This window comes from Acipenser ruthenus, chromosome 7 (genome assembly GCF_902713425.1).
Source record: "Acipenser ruthenus chromosome 7, fAciRut3.2 maternal haplotype, whole genome shotgun sequence".
NCBI lineage: Eukaryota > Metazoa > Chordata > Actinopteri > Acipenseriformes > Acipenseridae > Acipenser > Acipenser ruthenus.
This window is the reverse complement of record NC_081195.1, coordinates 26,657,456-26,668,404: the sequence shown is the minus strand read 5'-3', so window position 1 is coordinate 26,668,404 and position 10,949 is coordinate 26,657,456.

The following is a 10,949-nucleotide window of genomic DNA, read 5'->3' as shown; positions in this document are numbered from 1 at the left end:
TTTTGTTGCAGTTTGAAAAATGGAAATGTATATTTAGATCATTAAAGTATCAAAATCAAAACAGACAAGCAGAACCCTGCCTTAAAACTCACCCAATCCACAGGGGAACTTAGTACAGAGTGTTTGCCATTGTTTAAAATAAGCTGTGTAAAAATGAGAAAAACGGAAAACAAACCATAGGGTTTCAATGTATACATGAATGTGTGTCTGTACATATGTGTTCACTTGTATCAGTATTGTTTTTGGGTTACAAAATGTAGCTGAATTTACAATTTTTTAATTAGTTTTTTTTCATCCACAGTCAGAAGAAAATGTTTCTTTGTCATACTCCAAATAAATAAAACTGCATCTGTTTCCCATTTTAATATACCTCTATTAAATACAGCCAGTTTACAAAATAAATCTTTGCCATTGGTAACGAGAAAGTCCTTTACATGTAAAATAACTACACAACATTAATGGAAGCATCTTCATAACTCAATTTATTCAACACATTTCTGGGTGAAATCGGGTTTAACTCTTTAATTTAAAAAATCAATTTGTGGGAGATCAAGATTTAATCCTAATCAGAGCCTTTATTGATTGAAATGGAAAATGGGCATGTTTGAAATGCAAAATGATTGGATTTAATCAATTCCCCCTAAAAATACAGTAAGTGCAAAAATGGCGAGCTCTTTGAAAAGACAAGAGCTCACATGAGCTCATGCAATTATTTCCGAAGCAGCCCTGCTGTTAACATTGTTAGCATGGTATTCCCAGCTGAATTATATGTGTAGTATCTGAATATCAGAGAGGTACTGTATATACAGGACATACACAGACAGTCAGGCACTGAATCCAACAACAAGAGAAGAACGCGAGATGAAAATACTTCAGAGAAGAATTCACTAAGTCCATGCAGAGGGAAGTTAAAGGTGGATTGTATAAAATGAAACCATTCTTTCACCTACGTACTAATGATATTTCGTTTCCAGTTCTTGTTTTGTTTTTGTTTTAAGTTTGAGCACGGTTGCAACATGTCCTCTACTGAAGACAAAGTGTTAGTTTGCCACAAGAGCCTTTTGCATTATCAGTGTGAGAATAAAGGTGATTATTAATCCCACTTTCAAAACCTGTGTGAGCTTCTCTATAATGGGAAAAAAACATTGACTCATTGCAGCTCATTAGCAGCAGCAATGAACTCAACCAGCACATCACAATGAACTGTCAGCTGAGAAGCTCACACTTGGGTAGAAAGTAGACTAATAATCACACCTCTCACATTGATGACGGAAAAGTCCCTCGTGGGAACTAATGGTAATGTCATGGTCTTTAATGGAGAAATTACTGCTGTGAAACTCTTGAGCTCAATCTTTAAAAAAAAAAAGTTTCAAGGATGTGATGAAAAAAGAATTGGGACCCAAATGTCTTGAAAGGGGGGGTTACTTTGTACACACTGTTTATTCTACCTTTCAGAGTACCTCGTTCTATTTTCTGTCTTTATCTGGAATAAAGCTCCCAACAATAGTATAGTATACCTAGAACAGCAGACACAGATATTTGATAATTAATGAAGTAAAGTGACTGGCCAGTGAGGCAGAGGTGTTAGAAACACACACAGACTGGGAAGATCGCTGGACCGCTATTACAAAGAGAGGTGCAGAAAAAAACTGAACATGTTTAAAGGAGCCAGTGCAAAGAACGTTGAACTGCTTGTCAGAGTCTTTAATGTCAAGCTGTACGGGCGCGGTGCCAAGATGAATCTACTGCAAACATGCCGGGAGCCAATGCAGGCGTGAGCCACAGCTTTGGGATCGATGAGCAGGGCGGAGCTGTGAAGAGAATTCAAGATTATAAATGCTAGAATTGACCGCTTTGTATATTCCAAGACAACATTAAGTAAGAAAGACTCTATGTCAAAACATTTCATTCTGATACTTGCTTGTAGACAAAATCCCAATGAAGCTTAACATGTAATTCCAGAATAAATGCTGACAGTTCAGTGGCTGCTCAGCAGGAGAGCCTGGTCCATCTCAAGGACTTCAGGGAAAGGCATACAGTACACAGTAGGGGAGGCGGTGACCCCTGTTCTAACAGACATCTCTACACAAAGAGCCACCCGGGTTATCCATGGAGGACACTTGGAAATCTCCACTTGTTTTTCCCATCTAACCACATTACACTGATTGTAGCTGACTCTATTAATCCTGGCTGCCTTGCACTTCCATTGCTTATGTCTCTAATGTGCAGTTTAGAATGAAGCACACGTCTAGCACCACATGTATTTTTACTTTTAAACATCATACCTTGTACTACCCTACAGCTACAGCCAAAGGTGTTGCATCACGACTGAAAAACCAGAATCCAATACGCTCAGTAACTTATGCTAAATAACGTTAACACCAAGATTCACGACAATTAGAAAAGTGATTATACAAAAATGTCAGTGTGACATGCAGAGGGACAGATGTTATCAGGGACTTCATTACCCAGGTACAGAAGAACACAAGGTATACATCAAGTTGATCTAATATACAGTATATATATATATATATCTCTAAAAATTATATTTAAAAAAAATATTTACAAAATAGTTTTCCATTAAAAAAAATAAAAATGTATTTAAAAAATAGTCTCTGAAAATACTATTTAAAATAAAAAAGGTATTTTGTAAACAGTAAAATATTTTAGTGCCAATCCCTGTCAAATATTAATTGACATAAAAAATAATTTAGAAATTGAATTGAAGATATCTTGATGAAGATCTTTTGTAGATCGAAACGTTGATCTTACCTGATGGCATGGTGTTTTTAAACTAAATAAAAGATGCAGAGCTTCGTAAGTGTGCGGGCATTCTATCTTTTTACTTGTTTGGACTAATTCGTGCCCTACACCATTTTGATTATAAACACTTTTGATTTCAAACCAGTCGTGAGCCAAAAAAAACTGACACTCATTCTCTGTCACACCCAGATCCTTCAAAGATGTTTCATTTCTCAGCCTGCGTGGACAAAAGCATGGATAACTAAAGCAATCTGTACTGCAAGAGAAACATAATACACAGTATGATAATGGAAATAAAACGAATTCAAGCACATCTTATTATGCATGCTTTACAATGCTTCCTCATTACAAATACACCAGCTGTACCATCTTATTAGTCCAGTGTGCTTGAACCATGCTACACAGAGGAATCTATAGAGTAAGCAAGACAAATATTCAATCTCCGAACACACAGGAGCGGATTCCAAATGCCGCAGAATCTTTTGACATTAAAATCACTCTGTGTTGTTACTAATACGCTATTCTCGTTACCAATAGTCCTTTAACTAGCCTAGACTGTGAAGAAATCAGACATTTCTGACTGTTCCAAACAGCAATCCTGATTGTTGCATTTTTCTCATTCCGCACTAAGGTATTGACTAGGAATTCAATTTAAGTCTGAAATTGCAAAATCAAGTGGTGTGCTTGCAAACTATACTTGAGCTCCACTGAATGATGTATCTCTTCCTTTGTATCAGATATGTGATGGAAATCAATTGGGATTACAACCCTTTTCCTGCAGATTACAATTGAACAATTGAATGCCTAAACAACCGCTGAAACACCGGAAGGGCTGTGAACGAAGAGCTCAGATATCAGCCCTTCACAAAGAGCGCAGTCAGAGCAATACTTCTGAAACTCTCCACATGTCTGGGGTGAGGTGCAGAAGACATTGCAGTATTTCGGGGCGTGTAACAGTTTAAGATGTAGTTAATAAAGAGATGAGGCTGTACATGTCCATTACAAGACAAATGCTTACCATTCAACTCAAGAGCAGCTCTGCAGTGGAAAGGTAGATATGGGTCTATACTGATCGAAACGTCAGTGTTATTAACTCATCAGCCACTAGATGGGCATCCATTGCAGCATGATAACTGCACATTATTTAGGTAGTATGGATAGCGTAATAAAGACTCTATTCACAAAACAAAGACTGCTTTAAGGAGTGTTTATAAACATGCTATAAGATTGAACAATTCTTTCAAATTATAAAAAAACGAAACACTAGATTTAATCAAAACGAGCTTTTCTCAAAACAATCCTGAACATTTTGTGAAAATGGCCTATCCATTCAAATGTACTAAAATGTAAATTTTGCAATGTCCTAATTTGTATTTAAGCTTTAGTGACCCAGGAATCTGCGTGGGTCTCTCTTTGAGTCAGTCCTGGCTACAAGGGAGGATATTCTGGAGTCACAGTATTATAATAATAAAAAAACATTGAAAACACACATATTCTAATCAGCCCTTATATAGTGGACTACTTAATGTTACCTTAGGTAAGGTAGTGCAAGATTAGTGCTATTCAGGTCAGAGAAAGCAGAAGATGAGCAGGGCACAGAAAAGCACACAGGTACAACTCCAGTTAAACACAGGTGATTAAAAAGCATGAAAATCAGACGTTTAGCAGTTATTGTATCAGATGTTCGATCATTAGTTTTAGACTCATTATCTATCTATCTATCTATATATCTATCTATCTATCTATCTATCCTGTAATGCTAGTTTTAAAGACCTCACAAGTCTCTTTTTCGGGTCTATGTGGAAGTTTAAAGAAACAGGTGTTGTCAGACAATTAAAACCCACACCTGTTTCTTAAAATGTCCACTTCCATCTGAAGAAGAGACTTGTGAAGTGGCACAGAGGACACTGCTGGACACAGCGTGGAGACAGACTAAGCACAGGGTGGAGGAGACTCTTCTTCACATACAGAGTGGGGAGGGTGTGGAATGGGTGAGTCACGCTGTTGATGCTGAACCACTGGGATCCTTTAAGACCCGACTTGACAAATTTCTGAGATCAATCAGCTGCTGGGAACCGGACGATCTTAAATGGCCGCCTCTCATTCGAAAATGTTCTTAAGTTCTTATTGGAGACTAGCATTTATATATCACAGTGTCAGTTCTTCAAACCTGTTATTACACGTACACAGATTTACTCCCTGCAATGATTTCCACTGACTGCACACAGCTGCACAAGGAAGCTTAATATAAATGACAAATGCAGTTTTCATAGGGTTGCAGTGGAAATGTGGTGATTTAGATTGAAAAGAGAGCTGCATCACGTGTCCATGGTCAAACTGAAATCTCATTATAGTCTGGACCACTGAAACTCATTACTTTACAATAGGGCTGTATGTGTGCATTATTTATAGCAGAACTTATTATCCATACTAGACAAAAACACCCAGAGAATACACTGCTTCACATCAACACACAAGTGAGTAAATACAGTGAACTACCCCATCTAGTGGCCAATTTGGAAACCACACACATAGATGAATCCCAGCGACATTAAATTAGGGGGTTCTCAGTTGCATTTGAGATACACGATTGGTTTAACAAGGATTAATTGAATTTTTAAAGAAGAGTAGACAAACCAGAAACTATACTATACCAAAAAGGAATGGACTGAACTCAAATGAATATGAACAGTAATGTATATTTACAAGTTATAGTTAGTAACAATGTTTGCCACATTGAATGTTAAACCAATCTCTTGGCAGTAACCAGAAAAGGAAGAACAAACGTCCCTGTGACAGGGTAGCATCACGCCCAGGCTGGCTACCGTCAGGAAGCCTCGTCCTCATCCTCTGCCCTCTCTCCGCTGCCCTCTCTCCGCTGCTGCTCCTCCAACCCCTCTAACCTCATCCCTCTGCCTCTCCCCCCCTCCCGCACACTCTCTGGTGCACTCTGGAACTGTCACTCTTCTGCTAACAAAGCTGATTTCATCTCTGCCTTTGCCTCCCACCTCTCTCTCGATTTCCTTGCTCTCACTGAAACCTGGCTGTCCCCTGATAACACTGTAACTCCTGCTGCCCTGTCCTCTCTCTACGTCCTGTCCCATACCCCGCGTCTCACTGGACGGGGAGGTGGGACTGGTCTTCTCCTCTCTCCCTCCCTACTCTTTTCTGTCCCCTCCAATCTCTCCTCACTCTCTGTTAATACCGTTGAATTTCATGCAGTCCAACTAACCTCTCCCTGTCAACTCCTGCTCATTGTACTGTACCGCCCCCCTGGGCCTCTCGCTCACTTTCTGGATGAACTCGACTTTCTAAACTCCTCCCTCCCCTCTCTGTCTACCCCAACTGTCCTGTTAGGTGACTTCAACATCCATCTCTCCAACCCCAGCCACTCTGCCGGATTCCTCCCTCTCCTTCACTCCTTTGACTTCTGTCTCTCTCCATCCCCTCCTACCCACAAAGCTGTCCGTCAACTGGACCTCACCTTCTCCAGGGCCTGCTGCCCCTCCACCCTCTCTGTCACCCCCCTGGACCTCTCTGATCACTATTTCATCTCTTTTTCTCTGTCTCTCCCCTCTCTCCCTGCTCCTCCTACCCCCACTGCCACCTCTCATCGTAACTTCCGCTCTCTCTCCTCCTCTGTCCTTGCCTCCACTGCTCTCTCTCACCTCCCTCCTATCGACTCCTTTTCACAACTCTCCGTAGACTCTGCTACCTCCACCCTCTTCTCCTCCCTCACCTCCTCCCTCGACTCCCTCTGTCCCCTCACCTCCCGTCCTGCTCGCCCCTCCCCTCCCCATCCCTGGCTCTCCTCTGCGCTCCGCTCGGCAAGAATCACACTGCGATCTGCTGAAAAGAAATGGAAGAGAACCAAACTCCCTGCTGCCCTAGACCTTTACCGCACTCTCCTCTGCTCCTTCTCCTCTACTCTCTCCTCTGCTAAATATACTTATTTCCAATCTGTAATCCAAGCCTCCACTAACAACCCACGTAAACTATTCTCTACCTTCTCCTCCCTCCTAAACCCTCTCCCCCTCCTTCTCCCTCCTCTATCTCCCCTGTTGACTTTGTCTCCTTCTTCTCTTCTAAAATCTCAGATATCCGCAAACTCTTTAACACCTCTCCCTCCCCCGCACCCCCTCCTGCTCCAACCCCTACACCCACTGCATCCCCTACTAACTCACCCTCCTTCTCCACCTTCTTGCCCCTCTCAGACTCTGACCTCTCCTCCCTGCTCCAGGGTCACAAACCCACCACGTGTGCTCTGGACCCCCTCCCCACTAACCTCTTTCAAGCTGCTGCTCCTGCTCTACTTCCCTTTATCTCCTCCCTTCTCAACACCTCTCTACTTTCTGGTCTCTTTCCCTCTGCCTTCAAAAAAGCCTCTATGACTCCCCTCCTCAAAAAACCTACCCTCAACCCCACCTCCCTCCAGAGCTACCGTCCTGTCTCCCTCCTACCCTTCCTCTCCAAAACCCTTGAGTGGACTGTACACCACCAGCTCTCTGCTTTTCTGTCCAACCACTCTCTGCTCGACCCTCTCCAATCTGGCTTCCGCTCTGCCCACTCCACTGAAACCGCCCTCCTGTCTGTCACCAACTCACTTAAGTGTGCCCGAGCTGCCTCTCTCTCCTCTGTCCTAATTCTCCTCGACCTCTCTGCTGCCTTTGACACTGTTGATCACTCTATTCTACTATCATCTCTCGCTGACCTGGGGATTTCTGGCACTGCTCTGGCCTGGTTCTCCTCCTACCTCTCCAACCGCACTTACCAGGTAACCTGGCGTGGAGCAACCCCCACACCTCACCCTCTCTTAACAGGAGTCCCCCAAGGGTCAGTCTTGGGTGCTCTCCTGTTCTCTCTCTACACCCGCTCCCTGGGCCCCCTCATCGCATCCTATGGTTTCTCATACCATTTCTATGCTGATGATGCTCAGATTTTCCTCTCCTTCCCCACCTCTGACTCCACCATCTCCTCCCGTATCTCTACCTGTCTGTCTGCTATTTCCTCCTGGATGCACTCGCATCACCTCAAACTCAACCTCTCTAAATCTGACCTCCTTTTCTTTCCCTCCTCCTCCTCCCCCTCCTCTGATCTCTCTATCTCTGTTCCTCTGGAATCTACCACACTCTCTCCCTCCTCCGCTAAGAACCTCGGAGTCACCCTGGACCCCTGCCTCTCTTATTCCCAGCACATCTCCACTCTGGCACTCACTTGCCGATTCTTCCTGAGCAACATCCGAAGAATCCGACCCTTCCTCACCAACTACGCCACCCAGCTCCTGGTCCAGGCCTTGGTACTCTCCCACCTAGACTACTGCAACTCCCTCCTGGCTGGCCTCCCTGCATCCGCCACCCGTCCGCTCCAGCTCATCCAGAACTCCGCTGCCCGCCTGGTGTTCTCTCTGCCTCGCTTCTCCCACGCTACTCCACTACTCCACTCACTCCACTGGCTACCGATCACCGCTCGCATCCAGTTCAAGACTCTTGTACTAGCCTACAGATGCCTTGACCAGACTGCACCCAGCTACCTCCAGACCCTCATCTCTCCCTACACCCCCACTCGACCTCTCCGCTCCGCCTGCACTAGAAGACTGGCTCTACCTCCTTTACGCTCCCCTGCCTCCAGAGCCCGCTCCTTCTCCACCCTCACTCCGCAGTGGTGGAATGACCTTCCTACAGATGTCAGGACCGCCCAGTCCCTGACCACATTCCGGCGCCTCCTTAAGACTCACCTCTTCAGACAGCACCTGTAGAACTCCTCTGTTTTTCCCCTGGGACACTATCACCCTTCCTTAAATGCGCTTTATTTGCTCTTATCTGTTCCCTATTTTACTGCATTTAATCCTGTACTTCAGAGTACTGTAATCTGCCAAGTGTTTAATCTGTAGTATTTTGTATTTAATCATATCTTGATGTAACTATCACTGTCACTGTTATCTGCTGTATTATTGAATTGTATTTTGTCACACTTGTACTTACTTGAACCAAAGTCATTGTATTTATCTTGCTCTTATTGTATTACTTGTACTGTAACACTTGAAATGTATTTGCTTACGATTGTAAGTCGTCCTGGATAAGGGCGTCTGCTAAGAAATAAATAATAATAATAATAATAATAATTAGACACAGACAGAAAGCTGCAGGTTAAGTGCCTATATAAAAACAAAAATAAACAGGAACTGGAGGCTGTATGGTCCAGTGGTTTAAGAAACGGGCTTGTAACCAGAAGGTCTCCGGTTCAAATCCCACCTCAGCCACTGACTCATTGTGTGACCCTGAGCAAGTCACTTAACCTCCTTGTGCTCCGTCTTTCGGGTGAGACGTAGTTGTAAGTGACTCTGCAGCTGATGCATAGTTCACACACCCTAGTATCTGTAAGTCGCCTTGGATAAAGGCGTCTGCTAAATAAACAAATAATAATAATAATAAAGGAACAACCAAAACAGGCAGAAGAGCCAAAACAAAAGATATAAACAAAAGAACAACACCCTTGTAGGCTGGGCATTAGCCTTCACTACCCTGTTGCAAAACAATACAACAATCACAACCCTCTCCTCTCCTCTAACAAACAAAGGATTTTGCTTCCTTTTTATACAGGACAGAGGGAAGGAGACTCTTCTTCACAGAGAGAGTGGTGAGGGGATGGAATGGGCTGCCTAGTCATGTTGTTGAAGGAGACACTTCTTCACACAGAGAGTGGGAGAGGATGGAATGGGCTGCCTAGTCATGTTGTTGAAGGAGACACCTCTTCACACAGAGAGTGGGGAGGGGATGGAATAGGCTACCTAGTCATTTTGATATATTGGGATCCTTTAAAGCTGACTTGACTTGAGATCCACCAAATTTCCTTATGTTTGTTGTCAATGTAATAACATGTAAATAAAAAAAATCTAAACTAGTAAATTAAGACAATAATTTAAGTTGGTTCTTATTTTTAACTTAATTCCTGATAAATTAAATGCAGCCCTATAGATAAACTGCAGCATACTCAGGGGTGCAAATCGCTTTGAAAATGGGTGCTTAACTGTTTTGAAAGTTTAGCACCAGAGAGCCTAATGGTGCTAAATTATCAAGACCTGCTCTTCAACGAGTGTTTACATCCAGAATCTGCAGTTAAACTTCCTACATGACACAAACCGCCATAGCACCAAATTTGCACCCGATTCTGGTCCCTTTGCTGTAGGTCACATGGTCTGTTGGCAGTTAGAACATGTGAATGACATCGAAGGGAGCAATTAATTCAAGAAGTAGCAGCACCTGTTTCAACTGCAGTGCTGTCTTCTATCTGTATGAAAAATACAAGGAAAGAACCACCATCATAAGAAAGGGGAGACCAATGATACCATTGCTTGGAAGAGTTTAAAACCTTGGGTATGTTCTGAGGTCTATCCTGGTTGTTTAAAACAGAAGTAACTAATTCAATGTCAAACTAACCAGACAATCAAGAAGGTGTGGGATCTATACACAGGAGTTTAGTTTGAGTTACTCTCTGATAAATGCATGCTGGACATGTGAGAACATACTCACAGCACATTCCCCACCAGGCTGTTTGCACCTCATTTAGTAACAAGAACAACAAACTGCTAATGTTACAGAACCAGCAAGAAAGAGTGTTCACGCTGAGATCATCGATCGAGGAAACTGATTTCTCTAAAGATGTCTGGAGCTCAGGAAGGGGTAACTGGCTCAACAGACATAATCAACACCGTTGAAAATCAAGAACCAGTGGCTTCTTAATTGAAGAAAGACTAAAGTGAGCTTGCTAGCTGTGTCACTGTTATTAGGCACATTTACTGCAAATATTCATAGTGAAGCCTCTATCTTCATGAGAGGCTGTGGCAGATTGTGGTTTGTGGCAGTGAGAACGTCAGTCTCCCTTGGAGTCCAAGCAGTCCTCCAGGGGGATACTAAGACCACAACTGGGGCCCCCCGTGTGTGCGCTGGAGGAATCAGTTTACCCGACATGAATCCTGGGTAAACCCTGTCTCATTCGGATACCCTACACCAAACACTGGTGTCCATAAATGGGTGACTGCAGACCTGTGTGTGGATCATCCTGAACGTATTAACTGCTCTGTGGAAGGCCTCCAATAGTAACACACAAAGACACGCTGGTCCAGTGTGCTGAAACCAGCACATGGGCAAACTCTGCCAGAGGGGATGAGGAGGTGGATAGGGTCACCT